General features: G+C 35.6%; 1 protein-coding gene across 2 annotated transcripts in view; it reads right to left on the bottom strand.

Annotated features, from left to right (window-relative positions):
• Positions 1–17,355, bottom strand: part of ZCWPW2 (zinc finger CW-type and PWWP domain containing 2) — a 166,642-nt gene that overhangs the window by 131,724 nt on the left and 17,563 nt on the right. Inside the window, exon 2 of one of the 2 annotated variants that reach the window (XM_032259677.1) lies at positions 17,161–17,237. The gene's annotated coding sequence lies outside the window, so the exon portion shown is untranslated. Of the gene's footprint in view, positions 1–17,160; positions 17,328–17,355 lie in introns of those variants that run through there. The other variant, XM_032259692.1, reaches the window with a different exon arrangement.

Here is a 17,355-nt window from a genome sequence, read left to right as displayed (position 1 = left end):
GAGATCGGGTTTCACCACGATGGCCAGGCTGGTATTGAACTCGTGACCTCGTGATCCGCCCGCTTCGGATTCCCAAAGCGCTGGGATGACAGGCATGAGCAACCCTACCCGGCCAATACTACTTTTAATATGTGATTTAACAAGGTATAAACTAATCAATATCTCTACCTTCTTCAAAATAACAGAATGCTTTAATTCAGATGGCCTTTGTGTCTTTATCTCATTTCTTTCCAGCATCAGAGTACTATTTTGCATTTATACCTCAAAATTAGTTATAATTATCACGTGTGTTTCTTACAATGCTCATTTAGATTTTCCATATGTTTTCCAGTTTCTTTACGATCATTACTTACTACACCTAAGAGTATTCATTGAATAAGGATAGTGAGAAAAAAGGAGTAAATAGCGGCTGGGTGTGGTTGCTCACGCCTGTAATCCCAGCACTTTGAGGGGCCGAGGCTGGTGAATAGTTTGAGGCCAGGAGTTTGAGACCAGTTTAGCCAACATAGCGAAACCCTGTCTCTACTAAAAATACAAAAATTAGCCGGGTGTGGTGGCAGGTGCCTGTAATCCCAGCTACTCGTGAGGCTGAGACAGAAGAATAGCTTGAGCCTCGGGGAGGCTGAGGTTGCTGTGAGCCAAGATGGTGCCACTGCACTCTAGCCTGGGTGACGGAGTGAGACTCTGTCTTAAAAAAAAAAAAAAAAAAAAGGAGAAAAAAGAAAAAAAATTAAGTCATCTGGAATTTTCTATGTTTGTGAATGATTAAGTTGGAAGACTCTACTTTTTGTCTAAGTAGTTAACCTATGATATAAATAATATTTATTTATTTATCATTTAGTAATTGATCCAAAATGGTTCTTTATTCTAATTCATATATGTGCACATGAATCTATTTCTGCACTCTGTATTCCTTTGTTTTAGATGTCTTTCCCTGTAGCAAAAGAGATCCAGAAAATTTTAAGTCTAAAGCAGGTATTGAGACTCTGCGTGGACTGCTGAGCTGAGGGAAAATATTTGGGGTACAGTTCTAGAAAGAATGAGATTATCAATAACAAATTCTTTCAAGGACATTCTATTTATTTTTATTTCATGAGAAAAAATAGACTTTCCTAATACTTAACATCAAATTGACACTGGAATCTTCACTAAGACCACATGTAAGCTGGTCATATGTGAGGTGTCCTGTTGAAAAGGTGGGAGATGCCATAACTTAAGAGGGTTTCACAAATGAGCCTTTCAGCTATTCATTTACAATTACTATAATACAATGTATTGAAGTTACATTTAACTAAACAAGTTTATAGAATATATTTTATTAAAAATTTATGGAATATATTATCTAGATAAAACTATTCCTCACAAAATAAAGTCACTTAAAAAATATCTACAAAGAAACAGACTAGACAATATTAATAATGCAAATAATGAAGTACTAGAGAGAAGATGGAAAGAATAAAGTAATTACTGTCACTCAATCACCTAGGATTTTGTCCAACTTGCAACCAATGGATTGCTATAAAGGAAAAACCACTCTAAGTTTGTGGCACCACATCAATGGAAAGCTTATGGAAATTCATTATAAAAGTCTATTATAAAATGTTAAGGGGATTAAAAGATTACTTTTAAATGGTAGATAAGGTTTTCAGATTTTCTTAGGAAGTTGGATCTTATAGTGGATAATACTGAGAAGATAAATTAACATTAAGGAAATGTCATTATTACTTAAATAGTGATACTCATTTTCAATTGCATCTAACTTAAACCTCTTGGTATTTTAGATGTGATATGTTTTATACAGGCTAATAGAATTTAGAATACAGATCATAAAATACTTATTCTTTTCAAACCATATTCTCATTGTTTCCATTACCTTTTCTCCAACACTTTGCTGGTTTTCAAAATTCCTGCCACATACAGATGATGCAAATGACAAGGAGGAAGTGGATGTGATCACAAGAATGCTGGAGTCTTTGAAGGGATCCCTATATAATCATACCTAAGTAGACTCCAATTACTTTATAAAACATGGACAAATGCAAAGCTATGCTGAGTACAGTATTTGCTTTATTCAATTTTTTTATTTTATTTTATAACTTAGTTATATTGAACTAGAAAATGTAGAAATCCAAAATATTAAATTTTAGAAAACAGAAAACACAGAACGGCGATTTAAAATGATAAAGTCTTAAGTTCAAGGAAATGGATATGAATGGTTATGGACACTCAATTATCTTTTTTGTTTGTTTTGAGATGGGACACCTGGTCTGTCACCAGGCTGGGGTGCAGTGGCATGATCTCTGTTCACTGCAAACTCTGCCTCCCGGGTTCAAGTGATTCTCCTGCCTCAGCCATCCAAGTAGTGGGGAACTACAGGTGCATACCACCACGCCCAGCTATTTTTTGTATTTTTAGTAGAGACGGGGTTTCATCATATTGGCCAGGATGATCCACCCTTGTGATCTGCCCGCCTCAGCCTCCCAAAGTGCTGAGATTACAGGTATGAGTCACTACGCCCAGCTGACACTCAATTTTCAGTCAGACAACTCTTACCACTTTTTACTAGGCAAATTAACCACTCAAAATCTCTGATCCCATACCTGGGGATAATAAGAGTACTACTTACTTCCCTATATTGAACTCCTAGTATATTATTTTGCACACTATAGGTACTCAATATTTTTTGAATAAATGGATGACTTTAAGCATTAATTCAAATATTGAGTTCCTATTAAATGTTAGACACTGATATATTAAATGTTAGACACTGTGAACAAAAGATGAACAAGAAACAATCCCTGTTCTTGACTTCATCAAAGAAAAAGATAGATATCAAGTTCCATAAAATGGTTGGTAAATGTATTACAGTGTGATAAATGTTAGATGTACAAATACCTAGGAGAACACAAAGGAGAAAATATTCTTTAAAAAGGAGGGCTCCATGAAGGATGCATGGAGCAGCCAGTATTTTAGGTGAACCTGAAAAGATAAGTAGTTCACTTTGGCGAGGTGAAGGAGGAAAGAAGCACATAAGAGGAAATACCAGGTGCAATGGCTCAAGCCTGTAATCTCCATGTTTTGGAAGGTCAAGGGAAGAGGATCTTGTGCCCGGGAGTTTGAGACCAGCCTGGGCAACACAGTGAGAATCGATCTCTACCAAAAGTAAATAAATTCGTTGGGTTTGGTGGGGCACACCTGTATTCCCATTATTCAGAAGGCTGAGGCAGGAGGATTGCTTCAGCTCAGAAGTTGGAAGCTGCAGTGATCTAGGATCACACCATCGCAATGTAGCCTGGCGGACAGACCGAGACCTAATCTGTCAAAAATAAATAAATTAAAAAAAAAAGAAAGAAAATTCTCTGAAAACATGCATGAACAAATAAAGATGCAAAGCATGTATAAAAATGTTGAGCTGAGCTGTCAGAACACTTTTTAAGGGAAGCAAAGGTCATAGATACGGTGAGAAAACTCAACAGAATCTTATTTGCCACATTAGGTTAATAGACATTATTATCCTGGAAGCAAAGAGGAGTCCTTGCCTGTTTAAAACTAAAAGTATCACAAAAAGTTAGGTATTTCATAATTGCCAAGGCACATATTTTTATGTTCAAATATCTCAGCAATCACATTGTACCTTCCAATCAATATCCTCTCAAAGTCATGATGTAGTTGTCATTTCCTACACATCAATGGACTTGATAAGTTAAAGTATAAGCTCACCAAAAAGTGCACAACAATTTTCTCGTGCTATGACTAGACAACAGTGACCATGAAAGTGTTTCAAGAACACTGATGACTTCTGAATTATTTTCAGGGTCAATCTCCCATTTTATTCTATTTTCTTGGATAATAGACCTTGGTTTCTTTTGAGATGGCTAATTTCTTTATCAGATGATCATTAGGCCACGCCCTTCATGTTCTCTTCTCAACAGTCTTTCTCATTCTTTACTATATGTGGAGGCTGAGAAGTTTCCAAATCTTTAAGCACTCCTTATGTTTTGATTAACAATTCCATCTTTAAATCATTTCTCTCCTCTTACACTTTACTATTAGTAGTCAAGAGGAGCCAAGCCACAGCTTCAGCACTTTGCTCAGATATTTCCCTCAGCCAAATATTCAATTTAATCACTCACAGTTCTACCTTCCACAAAACACTAGAACTTGAACAAAATTGAGCCAAGTTCTTTACCACATTATAACAAAGATGGCCTTTCCTCTATTGCTTTATGATATGTCCCTCATTTCCATTGGAGAATGGCCTCCCATCAAAATGGCCTTTACTGTCTATATTTCTACCAAGATTCTCCTCAGGATTACTTAGGTATTATTTAAGAGGATTGAGACATTCTGTAGTGCACTCCTCTTTTCTTTTTGGGCCCTCACCAGAATTATCCTTAACAGTCCATTTACAGCAATGTATGCTTTTTCTGGCATGCCCCTCAAAACTCTGCAAGCCTCTCCCCTAAAGCCACCGTCACATTTTTAGGAATTTATTACAGCAGCACCTCCACTTCTCTGTAGCAATTTCCTGCCTTAGTATGTTCAGGTTGCAAATCCCTACCTAATGCCACTTCCCAAAGGCTTTACATCCTATTATCTTGGGGGTTAGGATTTCAAATATGAATTTTGGGGGAAACGGATATTCAGAGCACAGCAATACTATGTGGAAAGATAGACATCAAAGGTGGAATTGAAAAGTGATTTAGGAAAAGTATTCATATGAATAAGCTTTAGGAATTTCATAAACAAATTTATGTTACTTATATTTTCTTTTTTTCTGTGAGATGTGATAAGAATATATGTCTAAATGAATTCAAAATAAATGTTTTTATTTCCATAGGTTATTGGGGAACAAATGGTGTTGGTTACATAAGTTCTTTAGTGGTGATTTGTGATATTTTGGTGCACCCATCATTCAACCAGTATACACCGCACCCTATTTGTAGTCTTTTATCCCTCATCCCCCTTCCATCATTTCCCTCTAAGTCACCAAAGTTCATGTGTCATTCTTTGCCTCTTCATAGCTTAGCTCCCGCTTATGAGTGAGAACATACGATGTTTGGTTTTCCATTCCTGAGTTAATCACTTAGAATAATAGTCTCCAATCACATCCAAGTCACTGTGAATGCCATTAATTCATTCTTTTTAATGGCTAAGTAATATTTCATCTATATATATATAAACATACATATATATATATATATATACACACACACACACACACACACACACACACACACATACATACATACACATAATGGTTTCTTTATTCACTGGTTGATTGATAGGCATTTGGGTTGGTTCCATGTTTTTGCAATAGCAAACTGTGCTGCAATAAACATGCATGTGCAGGTATATTTTTCATATAATGACTTCTTTTCCTCTGGGTTGAAAGCCAGTAAAATGGTAGCTCTACTTTTAGTTCTTTAAGCAATCTCCATACTGTTTTCCACAGTGGTTGTATTAGTTTACTTTCCTACCAGCAGTGTAGAAATGTTCCTGTTCACCATATCCATGCCAACATCTACTGTTTTTTGATTTTTTTATTAAGGCCATTCTTGTAGAAGTAAAGTGGTATTGCACTGTGGTTTTAATTTGTATTTCCTTGATCATTCATGATATTGAGCATTTTTTTCATATGTTTGTTGGTCATTTGTATATCTTCTTTGAAGAATTGTCTATTCATGTCCTTAGGCCACTTTTTGATGTTTTTTTTTTTCTTGTTAATTTATTTGAGCTCATCGTACATTCTGGATACTAGTCCTTTGTCAGATGTATAGATTGTGAAGATTTTTTTTCCACCTTCTGGGTTATTTTGCTGACTGTTCCTTTGTCATGAAAAAGTTCTTTAATTAAGTTACAGCTATTTTTCTTTGCTTTTATTGCATTTGCTTTTAGGTTCTTGGTCATGAAGTCCTTCCCTAAGGCAATGTCTAGAAAGGGTTTCCAATATTATCTTCTAGAATTTTTATAGTTTTAGGTTTTAGATTAAGTCCTTAATCCATCTTTAGTTGATTTTTGTATAAGATGAGCGATGAGGATCAAATTTCATTCTCCTACATGTGGCTGGCTAATTATCCCAACACCTTTTATTGAAAAGGGTATCCTTTCCTCACTTCATGTTTTTATTTGCTTATTCAAAGATCCATTGACTTACTAAGTATTTGGGTTTATTTCTGGGTTCTCTAGTCTGTTCTGTTGGTCTATGTGCCAATTTTAGTACTTATTTTTGTTGGTAATTTTTAAATAACCATTTCAATGTTGCTGCTTGTTACTGGTCTGCTCAGGGTATCTAATTCTTCCTGATTTAAGCTAAGAGGGGTCTATCTTTCCAGGAATTTATCCATCTTTTCTAGGTTTTCTAGTTTATGTGTTTATAGTAGCCTTGAATGATGTTTTGTATTTCTGTGGTGTCAGCTGTAATATCTCCTGTTTCATTTCTGATTGAGCTTATTTGGATTTTCTCTCTTATTTTCTTGGTTAAACTTGCTAATAGTCTATCAGTTTTATTTATCTTTTCAAAGAACTAGCTTTTTGTTTCATTTACCTTTTGTATTTTTTGTTTCAATTTCATTTAGTTCTACTCTCATTCTGGTTCTTTCCTTTCTTCTGCTGGGTTTGTTTTTTTTGTTTGTTTCTCTAGTTCCTTGAGGTGTGACCTTAGATTATCTGTTAGTGCTCTTGCAGACTTTTTGAGGTAGGCATTTAGAGCAATAAATTTTCCTCTTAGCACTACTTTTGCTATCAGAGGTTTTGATAGGTTTTATCAGTACCAACTGTCATTCTGGTCGAAGAATTTTTAAATTTCCATCTTGATTTCATTTTTGACCCAAGGATCATTAAGGAGCTGGTTATTTAATTTTTATGTATTTGCATGGTTTTGAAGGTTCCTCTTGGAGTTGATTTTCAATTTTATTCTACTGTAGTCTGACAAAGTACCTAAGATAACTTCAATTTTCTTAAATTTATTGACTTTTGTTTTGTGGCCTATAATATGGTCTATCTTGGAGAACATTCCATGCACTGATGAATAGAGTGTATATTCTGCAGTTGTTGGATGAGATTTTCTGCATATATCTGTTGAGTCCATTTGTTCCAGTATACAGTTTAAATCTATTATTTCTTTGTTGACTTTCTGTCTAGTGCTATCAGTGGAGTATTAAAGTCTCCCACTATTACTGTGTTGCTATCTATCTCCTATCTTAGGTCTATTAGTAATTTCTTTATAATTTTGGAAGCTCCAGTGTTAAAAACAGATATATTTAGGATTGTGATATTTTCCTGTTGGACAAAGCCTTTTATCATCATGTTATGTCTTTCTTTGTCTTTTTTAACTGCTGTTCCTTTAAAGTTTTTGTTTTGTCTGTTATCAGAATAGCTACTCCTGCTCACTTGTGGTGTGCCTTTGCATGAAATGTTTGTTTTTTCCACCCCTTTACCTTATATTTATTTGAGTCTTTATGTGTTAGGTGAGTCTCTTGAAGGCAGCAGACAATCGGCTGGTGAATTCTTATCCATTCTGCAATTCTTAATCTCTTAAGTGGAGCACTTAGATCATTTACATCACATGTTAGTATTGAGATGTGAGGCACCATTCCAGTCATCATGCTATTTGTTGCCTGTATACCTTGTTTTTTTGTTGTTGTTGTTTTGTAAATTCTATTTTTGTTTTATAGGTCCTGTGAGATTTACGCTTCAAAGAGGTTCTGTTTTGCTGTGTTTCCAGGATTTATTGTGTTTCTAGGATTTATTTCAAGATTTAGAGCTTCTTTTAGCAGTTCTTGTAGTGGTGGCTTGGTAGTGGCAAATTCTGTCAGCATTTGTCTGAAAAACACTGTACCTTTCCTCATGTATGAAGCTTAGTTTCACTAGAAACAAAATTCTTGGCTGATAATTGTTTTATTTGAGGAGGCTGAAGATAGGGCCCAAATTCTTTCTAGCTTATAGGGCTTCTGCTGATAAATCTGCTGTTAATCTGATAGGTTTTCCTTTACAGGTTACCTGGTGCTTTTGTCTCAAAGCTCTTAAGAGTCTTTCCTTCATCTTAACTTTAGGAAACTTGATGATAATGTGCCTAAGTGATGATTTTTTGTGATGAATTTCCCAGGTAGTCTTTGTGCTTCTTGTATTTGGATGTCTAGATCTCTTGCAAGGTGGGAGAAGATTTCCTTGATTATTCTCCCAAATATATTTTCCAAATTTTTAGATTTTTCTTATTCCTCAGGAACACCAAATATTCTTAGATTTGGTCATTTAACATAATCCCAGACTTCTTAGAGGTTTTGTTCATATTTACTTATTTTTACTTTTTTGTCTTTGTTGGATTGGGTTAATTCAGACCCTGTCTTCAAACTCTGAATTTTTTTCCTGTATTTGTTCCATTCTTTTGCTGAGACTTTCCAGAGCATTTTGCATTTCTACAAGTGTGTCCATTGTTTCCTGAAATTTTGATTGTTTTTTGTTTAAGCTATCTATTTTGTTGAATGCGTCTCCCTTCACTTATTGTATTTGTTTTTTATTTATCATGTTTTTACATTGAGCTTTGCATTTCTCTAGTGCCTCCCTGATTAGCTTAATAACTAATCTCCTGAATTCTTTTCCAGGTAAATCAAGGATTTCTTCTTAGTTTGGGCTCATTGCTAGTAAGCTAGTGTGATTTTGGCGGAGTGTTAAAGAATCTTTTCTTGTCATATTACCAGAGTTGATTTTCTGGTTCCTTCTTATTTGGGTAGGCTCTGTCAGAGGGAAGGTCTAGGGTTAAATGTTCAGATTCTTTTGTCCTATGGGGTATTACCTTGATGTAATACTCTCCCCCTTTTCCTATGGATGTGGCTTTCTAAGAGCTGAGATGTAGTTATTATCTCTCTTCTGGATCTAGCCACCCAGCAAGTCTACCAGACTCTGGGCTGGTACTTGGGGTTGTCTGCACAGAGTCCTGTGATGTGAACCATCTCTGGGTTTCTCAGCCATGGACACCAGCACCTGTTTTGAAGGAGGTGGCAGGGGAATGAAATGGACTCTGTGAGGTTCCTTAGCTTTTGTGGTTTAACGCACTACTTTTGTGCTGGTTGCCCTCCTGCCAGGAGGTGATGCTTTCCAGAAAGCATCAGCTGTGGCAGTATGAAAAGGAACAGGTGATAGGCAGGGCCCTAGAACTCGCAAGATCATGTGCCATTTGTCTTCAGTTAGCAGGGTGGGTAGATAAGGACCATTGGGTGGGGGCAGGGCTAGGGATGTCTGAGCCCAGACTCTCCTTGGGTGGGTCTTGCTGCAGCTGCTGTCGAGGATGGGGATGAGGTTCCAAGGTCAATGGAGTTATGTTCCTAGGGGGATTATGGCTCTCTCTACTGTGTCATGTAGGTTGTCAGGGAAGTGGGGGAAAGTCAGAGTCACAGGCCTCATCCAGCTCCCAAGCAATCTAAAGGTTTGGTCTCACTCCCACCATGCCCCCACCAACAGCACCAAGTCTGTTTCCAGGCAGTGGGCAAGCAGAGCCGAGAACTTACCCCAGGCTACCTGCCTCCCAGCTGCAAAAGGCAAATATGGCTTTCCTTGTTCCCCTGCCTGCAGATTCTGCACACCAGATTCATGCCCTCCTCCAAGACCTGGCCAGGAGGCTTCTCAATCAGTTCAAATTATTACAAAGTTCAGGTGGAGATTTCCTTGTCCCTGTGGTCTTTTCTCAGTGCCTCTGGCCACCCTCCCAAAGTACCCCTTGAGGCCAGACAGATATGGCTTGCTAGGGGACCCAGCAAGCTCACAGGGCTTTTCCTGCTGTTTCCTCTACCCTGTATTTCACTCGGCTCTCTAAACTGATTCATCTCTGGGTAAAGTCATCGTCTTCTCCTATAATCTACATCTTCAGTTTCCCCAGTGGGGGTGTGTATTCAGGGGCAGACAATTTCCCTTTCCCAGTTCCATAGTTTGGACACTCACATTATTTGGGGTGTTTCCTGGGTCCTGCAGGAGCAATCTGCTTCCTTCAGAAGGTCTGTGGTTCCTCTCCAGTTTCCTTACTTATTCCTGCCATCATTCTGGAGCAAAAATTCATGATGGGAGCCTCCACACGCTGTTCTGTCCATCTGAGTCAAAGCTGCAGTCTAGTCCTGCCCCCCGTCCACCATCCAAAATAACTTTCTAAATAACTATAAAGTAAAAATTCTAGGAATTAAGAAAGTGTTGTGTACCATCCCCATGATGATTATATTTGAGTACTGGGCCTTTGGGAGGCAATTAGGTCATTAGAGGACAGCCCTCATGATGGAATTAATGTCCTTACAAAAAGAAATAGCATAGAGTGCTCGTTTACCTCTCCTCTTCACTATGTGAGGATATGGTAAGAAGATAACCAACTGAAAACTAGGAAGCACCTTGATCTTGGACTTATTAACCTCCAAAACTGTGAGAAGCACATGTTTGTTGTTGAAGCCACCCAGCCTATGGTAATTTGTTATAGCAGCCAGACTAAGACAATCTATTACATTTAATTTGTGTTTTGGAAGAGATGCAGAGAAAATAGAAGCAGAACAATTAGCTAGTAAGAAAGCTATTAAAAGGTACATAAAAAACAATGAGAACTTCATTAGAACAACAGAAGCAACACTGTAGAAATAAACATTACTAGTTAACCTGAATTTATTAAAGAGACCATCATGGCCTGTAGAGTCCTACTAAACTGTTTTAAGCAACCTAATACAGCACAATTATTATATATATGTATAGCTTCAAGTGAAATTCACAAGCTAAATAAAATACGAAAAGTCAGTGTGGATTTTACATAAATTCTACAAAGATTTCTGTATTCCATACATGTCATTTTTATTTACTTATTTATCTTATTTATTTAATAAAGAGTCTCATTCTGTCACCCAGGCTGGAGGGCAGTGGTGTTGTCTTGGTTCACTGTGACCTCCGCCTCTTGATTTCAAGCAATTCTCCTGCCTCAGCCTCCTGAGTAGCTGACACTAAAGGTGCCCGCCACCAAGCCCAGCTAATTTTTGTATTTTGTATTTTTGTATTTTAGAGACAGCATCTTCCCATGTTGGCCAGGATGGTCTCAAACTCCTGGCCTCAAATGATTCCCCCTGCCTCAGCATCCCAAAGAGCTGGGATTATAAGCATGAGCCACTGCAACCAGCCTATACATGCTATTTTTAAATGTTATAGCATAGTTCAAAAAATTAGAAAATAAGATCAATTATTCTTGAATTAAAATATTACATAGTTCTTGTGTTCATTAAAACAAAGATATTTAAGATGCAGTATAGCCAATATAAATTCTTGTGAAGCATCAATTTTTATTACAATGTATATGTATTTAGTGACAGATGTATCCCAAAAGGTAAAATTACAACACACTCAAGGAGTTTTGAACAATATCACCTTTTTTTTTTTTTTTTTTTTTTTTTGAACAGACTCTGGCTTTGTTGCTCAGGCCAGAGTGCAGTGGTGCGATCTTGGCTCACTGAAACCTCTGCTTCCCAGGTTCAAATGATCCTTGTGCCTCAGCCTCCCAAGAAGCTGCGATTACAGGCATGCATCACTACACCCAGCTAATTTCTGTACTTTTAATAGAGATAGAGTTTCTCCATGTTGGCCAAGCTGGTCGATATTTTGCCACCAAATTGTATGAATCCCTTACAAATTTTGGATATCAATCCCTTATAAGATGTGTGGCTTACAAATAAATACTTTCTCCCACTATATAGGCTGCATTTTCACTCTATTGATTGTTTCCTTTGCTGGGCAGATACACTATAATTAGAGGTAATCCCACTTCATTTTTGCTTCTGTTGTCTATGCTTTTGGTGTCATATCCAAGAAATTATTGCCAAGACTAATGTTATAAAGCTTTTCCCCTATATTTTCTCTTTGGATTTATATAGTTTCATGTCTTATGTCTCAGTCTTTAAAATATTTTGAGATGATTTTGTGTAGAGTGTAAGATAATGGTCCAGTTTCATTCTTTTGCATATGAATATCTAGTTATCTTAAAACCATTTGTTGAAGAAAATATTCTTGCCCCATTGTGTATTCTTGTTGCCTTTGTCAAAGATTCATTGGTTGTATATGCATGGGTTTATTTCTGGTCTCTTCCTCCTGTTCCATTGGTTTATATGTCCATTTTTATGACACTGCTATACTGTTTTGCTTACTATAGCTTTGTAATATAATTTCAAATCAGGAAATTTGATGCTTTGTTCTTCTTGATCAAGATTGCGTCTGTTACAAATTTGGAGTCTTTCATGGTTCCAGAAAATTTTAGGATTGTACTCTCTATTTCTGTGACAAATGCTATTGGAATTTTGATAGAAATTGCAATGAATCTGTAGACTGCTCTGGATCATATGAATATTTTGACAATATGAAATATCATCCTATTTGTTTTCTTTTTCAATTTCTTTCAGTAATGTTTTACAGTTCTCAGTATACAGATCTCTCATCTCCATGGTTAAGTTTATTCCTAGGTATCTTACCCTTTTTGGTGCTATTGTAAATGGGATTTTCTTCTCAATTACTTTTTTGATAGCTCTTGTTGGTGCACAAAAACATATCTAATTTTTATGTTGATTTCATATCTTGTATTTTTTCTGAATTTATTAATTCAAACAGTTTTATGATGGAGTCTTTAGGGTTTTCTATATATAATGTCATGTCATCTGGTAGCAGAGATTATTTTATATCTTCCTTTTTTATTTGGATGCCTTTTACTCCTTTTACTTGCCTAACTGCTCTGGCTAAAACTTCCAGTATGTTGCATACAATTGGTGAGACTGAAAGTGGTATGCTTCTCGTTAGAGAAAAATGTTAGACTTATCAACCATTGAGTATTCTGTTCGCTGTACTACTGTGATATCTGGCTTATGTTGTGTTAAAGTACATTCCTTCTATATCTATTTTTAACAGTTTTTTTTTTTATCATTAAATGATGTTAAATTTTGTCAAATTCTGTTTTCGTCTGTTGAGATGATCATATACAGTAATGCTTTTTCCTCATTCTGTCAATGTGGTATATAGTACTTATTGATTTGCATATGTTGAACCATCACTGCATCCCAAAGATAAATCTCATTTGATCATAGTGTATGATCCTTTTAATGTGCTGTTTAATTTGGTTTGCTAGCATTTTGCTGAGGATGTTTCAATCTATGTCCATTAGGGATGCTGATCTGTAATTTTCTTTTCTTGTAATGTCCTTGTCGTCTGGTTGTGGTATAAGGGTGATGGTAACCTTGTAATATGAGTTTAGAAGTCCTTCTTTTTAATTTATTAGAAGGGTTTAAGAAGGATTGGTATTAATTCATCTTTAAATATTTGGCAGTATTCAGCAGTGAAGTTATCAGGTCTTGGACTTCTGTTTAATGAGAAATGTTGATTACTGATTCAAACTCCTTATTTATTACATATTTTGGATTTGCCAAGCCTCTAAAATGACATCAGCAAATTCCTTGAAATAAATATCTCTCTATACATATAAGTTTTCTTGATTCTGTTTCTCTGTAGAACCCTGAAAATAAAGAGGGTAAGTTAAAATGCCATAAAACTCTTTTACTGAAATTTAGCAGCTTCCTTCTTTATTACACACTCCTGTGGGTGTTACTAAGTTGTTGGTTAGATTCCAAAATTACATTCCAGAGTTCCAAAAAAAGTCAATTCTGATTTTGCCAGTTCAATCACTGTTATAGAGGACAGACAGTTTTTTTTTTTTTTTAGTTTTCTATGCTGCCATTTTTTATGATATCACTACAACTTATTCTTGAATGATTCATCTTAAATGATTCAGATAGAGTATACAGATATACACACAAACATAAAGATAAATAAAGCCAATGTAATAAAATGTTAACACTTGAAAAAACTGGATGTAGAGTAACTGAGAAGTCTTTCTACTATTTTTGCAGCTTTTCTGTAACACTGAAATTGTATCAAAATAAAATAATTTTTAAAATGTAGGTGTCTTGGAGGCTGGTTTAAGATAGACTAAATACTTGCCAGAGCCTTCGCATCTCACTCCAAGTGCCAGGAAATTACAGAAGAGTAAATCTCCATATCTTCTAAAAATGCATTTAAAAAAAAAAAAAAGTAGTATTCTTGGGTTTCTAGAAATGGGGAATCCTTCCATGAAAAAAGACAGACGGGAAAAAAGAGAAGAAACACATGTGTAGAACATGCGTAGAGGAAAACTCCTAAAAAGATGGGAGGTGGTCCAAAGGTTTGCTAAGCCTACAATATTCACTATTTAGATAGTGAATATTGGAGGAAATCTTAGGAAACCAAGAGTGATTGGTTTGAATATTGATATAGGGTAATCTCTCTTTGGCCCGTACAAAGCAACAGAGATGCCTGTTGCCAGGTAAAGCAGAGAGAGCTGATGGTGTGTCAAAGGGGTAAAATAGGACCTTCGGTAGTCTACCTATATTCAGGAGAAACAGGGAGTTTGTACTACTCGAAGAAGCTATTGGCTCACCCTATCCAGGTGTCTGTTCCACCAATTCTCCTTCTCCTTTTTGGTGAAAAGCTAAAGTAAGCAGAGAACTCATAAACAGACTAACCATGAATGTAAAATACACAGTTGATCACCCAATCATAAAAATCAAAAAGAAGAGCCAACAATAAAAGAGAAGAAACAAATCCAACAAAAGAAAACTTGTATCCTATAAAACACAGGCTTAATAAACAGTAGAGCATTTTAGAATATCTATAATCATATAACTTTAATTCATAAAAATATAAAAGGCTATTTATTTGTAAAAGAATCAATGTAATATGGATATTTTTAATTTGACCATCAAACTTGTTTAAATGGCTAGGCTATCAAAATAATCAAAATAAATATTAAATTAATAAGCTTCAAACCTTAGCTAAGAATTTTTCATAGGATGCATCCTGAGCTTTACAAAATGGTGTATAAGAGAAGAGAATAAACTAGGAAACAAGCAGGGAAAAAACAAATGCAAAGAATCTATTAGTCTACTATTGGGCAGCCATAACAAAATGTCACAGACTAGGTAACTTAATATAAGTTAATTTTCTTAGAGTTCTAGGAGCTACAAGTTAAAGGTAAAGGTTCTGGCTGATTTGGATTCTGGTGAGGGCTCGCTTTCTGGCTTGTGGACTGATACCTCATTGCTAGATCCTCACAAGGCTTTTCTTTGGTGTATATTGCAAGAAAAGAGGAAGTGAGCTTTCTGGTGTCTTTTCTTATAAAGGCATTAATCCTACCAGATCAGGATACCACCTTTATGAACTCATTTATTTCTAATTACTTTCTTAGGGGTCCCACTGCAAATTTATCCATAATGGGGGTCAGACTTTCAACATTTGAATTTAGGGGAGACTCAAACATTCAGCTTATAACAATCAACAAAAGCAAAAGCTTGTTCTTCAAAAAGAGAAAACAAAAATAAATCATATTAGAAATATAACTATAGAAACAAAAATTTTAAAGTTACTAGAGGATATAATGTATATGTATAACTCAATAAAAAAGTGTAAAAGCCAGATAAGGAGAGCATAAGAAAATAAAAGGTTATGTTAATCTCATTTAGGAAAGTAGATTTTTAAAATCTTAACCAAAATAGTAAATCAAATCTGTTAGCATATTAAGAGAAAAATTCACTATGGCCAAATAGGTAATAAGAGTAAAAATTAATTAGTCCAATAATGGCCCCCTGCAAGCTAGCCTCCCAAAGATAAAATGTCCTACAAAGCTCCATAGAAATTGACTATGGCCCAGACCCTAAAGCAATCAATTTTGGTCAACACAGTGTTTGGACCCCAGTGCCACCTCCAACCCTTATCATGCCAGAGAAGGAGCCAGTGTTAGCCTAATCATGTTTATTGATATGGTCAATCCTACTCTTTTCCTGCGCTATCTTAAAGCTATAACCATAAATCCCTCCAACCCTTATCATGCCAAAGAAGGAGCCAGTGCTAGCCTAATCATATGTATTGATATGGTCAATCCCACTCTTTTCCTGCACTAACTTAAAGCTGTAACCATAAGGCCTGGATACAGTTGGGCTACAACATGCCATCAACCTTGAATATCCCTGCTTTCAGAGTAGCACTGGAATAAAAGTTATTCCACGTCACATTGTATTCTCGTGCCTGATCATGCCAGGGGATGAGGTGGTATTTCTCTAATTATTAATTAAAAGCTATGCAGGCCAACAGTCAAGTCTCCTCTAATGGACCTTGTCATATGGCCTTTAAAAATTACCATGCTGTGTTTGTTTCACAGTGGGATGATGTCACAGACATCCACTCAACGAGCTACTGATCCCAGTCCCTGTGAGCTTTCTCCAGTAAATGAAATACTGTTTCAACAGGTCTCATATGTGCAGGTCTTGACTACTTGCCTTATTTGCATGACATGTCATAGTATGGATTAAAGAAGGAAAACCATATGATCATCTTAATATGTGCCCCAAAAGCATGAGAAATTAAATATTTATTTGCAATTCTTACAATAAAAAATAAAGTTTAATCTTAACCTAGCACCATTTATAAACGCAAATTCTAGACCAACAAACACTAATTTAAAAAGTATAAAATATGTGTAATATTGAAGTAGAAATGTATCTAAAACACAAAAGTCATAAAAGAAAGATTCGCAAACTTGAACATGTCAAAATTAAATCTGTGTAACTAAAGGCACACTGAAAAACTAAATCCATGAAGTAAATTGAAAGGCAAGTAGCTAGAATGAAATATTTTCAGTATATAGACATATGGGTTAATACCCAGAATATATAGTCTGAAGTGAATGTACTCAGTAGAAGAGCTTCAGGAAAGCAAGGAAGCTATAAGGTTGCTTTCTTGTTCATATTTTTTAAAACATTTCTAATAAGATTAAACTTATTTAATATATTAGCAAAAGTTTGACAAATAGTGTCTAATAACATAAAAAGTACAAAACAGATTTGTGATTTCTCACATATTAATGCAAAGTGTATACTTATATATAAAATATTTCATAAGCAAAGAAAGGTGAAAGCAAGGAAAGAAGACTGTGGTTGGGTCTAGTAACAAATAAATAAACAGAGAAGTACAGATGATCCACATTTTGTATATTCAACCATTAATACCAGCAGAAATATATTCCCCAAATTAAAAATATAGAGAAAAGTGATAATGGCTAGGGCTCTAGTAATGTACCTCTAAAGCTGTGGAAGAGCCCAGGAAACTCATTGGATGGTCTGTGTAAACAGTGGTATGGAGCATGTCAATTTTTTCTAAAAGAAAGAAATATTAAATTTTAAGTTTAGATGAATAATTACAAAATCACAGGGTACTTACGCAATCCAATTTTTTTTTTTTTTTTTTTTTTTTTTTTTTTTTTTTTTTGTTGGT

The sequence above is a fragment of the Sapajus apella genome, unplaced genomic scaffold, assembly GCF_009761245.1.
Source record: "Sapajus apella isolate SASKATOON/1434 unplaced genomic scaffold, GSC_monkey_1.0 scaffold4, whole genome shotgun sequence".
Lineage (NCBI taxonomy): Eukaryota > Metazoa > Chordata > Mammalia > Primates > Cebidae > Sapajus > Sapajus apella.
This window is presented reverse-complemented; position numbering and strand designations above follow the sequence as displayed.